This window comes from Octopus bimaculoides, chromosome 7 (genome assembly GCF_001194135.2).
Source record: "Octopus bimaculoides isolate UCB-OBI-ISO-001 chromosome 7, ASM119413v2, whole genome shotgun sequence".
NCBI classification, from domain to species: Eukaryota; Metazoa; Mollusca; class Cephalopoda; order Octopoda; family Octopodidae; genus Octopus; species Octopus bimaculoides.
Window position 1 is genome coordinate 6,397,530 of NC_068987.1, and position 1,468 is coordinate 6,398,997.

The 1,468-nt window shown below is 39.2% G+C and overlaps 1 long non-coding RNA gene across 2 annotated transcripts in view; it reads left to right on the forward strand.

Moving 5' to 3' along the window:
• The window catches only part of LOC128248285 (uncharacterized), a 31,350-nt gene that overhangs the window by 11,163 nt on the left and 18,719 nt on the right, over positions 1-1,468 (forward strand). The window lies entirely within an intron of this gene.

Here is a 1,468-nt window from a genome sequence, read left to right on the forward strand (position 1 = left end):
TCCAAGAAAATGTATATTTATATAAATATACAATACATATTTGTCTCTGTGCGTATTTATTCATATTATATAACATTGTGTAAGTGTGTGTACGTGTGTGTGTGTAAAGTTCAATAAAAAAAGTTAAACATAGACATTTGAGCGTATATCTGTATACGTAAGTAAAATGGCGGGAATATAGCCACGTAACAATGGGCGGAGAAGAAGAAGAAGAAGAAGAAGAAGAAGAAGAAGAAGAAGAAGAAGAAGAAGAAGAATGGGCGAAAGGGGGACAGGGAGAGAAAGAGAGTTCATGAGAAAGAAAACAAAAAAAATAATGAAAAGACATTAAAAATACGAAGCGACAGAAGGATTTATGTATATTATATATGGGAATGTGTTTGAGAAAAAATAAGCTAGTGTTTGTTGAAGGACAAAATGAGAGAGGGACAGAGAGAGAGGGACAGAGAGAGAGGGGGAGAGAGAGAGGGAGGAAGAAGAGGTGGGACTGTGAGGGAGGGAGAGAGAGAGAGTAATACGCAAAATAGCGGTTTTAAAGTTGTCAGAAAGGAATAGAAGCGTAAAAACGACGGGAAATATGTTTTAAAGCATTTTTGCCCTTGTTTGCAAACGCTTACATATTCATTATACATACATACATACATACATACATACATACATACATACAAGTCTATATTTATACCTACACACGCTCTTACATACATGTGCAGACATGCATACGTACAAACATGCCTATATTTATACATACATACATACATACATACATATAAACGCTCACATACATACATGAACACAAATGCATATATACATACATGCCTATATTTATACATACACACGCTTTCACATGCATGCACACGCACGCATACATACATACATACAAACATACATGCATACATGCAAATATATTATTCTTTTATTCTTTTACTTGTTTCAGTCATTTGACTGGCCATACTGGAGCACCGCCTTTAGTCGAACAAATCGCCCCCCAGGACTTATTCTTTGTAAGCCTAGTACTTATTCTATCGGTTTCTTATGCTGAACCGCTATGTTACAGGGATGTAAACACGTCAAAATCGGTTGCCAAGCGATGGTGGGTAACAGATACGCACACACATATGCACGACGGGCTTCTTTCAGTTTCCGTCTGCCAAATCCAGTCACAAGGCTTTGGTCGGCCCGAGGCTATAATAGAAAACACTTGCCCAAGGTGCCACGCAGTGGGAATGAACCCGGTTGGAAAGCAAGCTACTTACCACACAACCACGCTTGACTCTATATGTTTGTATATCCGTATATACACACATGCATATAGACTTGGTGTGGAAGGCGCGTATCTTAGTGGTTAGGGTGTTCGGCCCGCGATCGTACGGTTTTGAGTTCGATTCAAGGCGGGGCGTTGTGTCCTTGAGCAAGGCACTTTATTTCACGTTGCTCCACTTTACTCATCTGGCAAAAATGAGTAGTACCT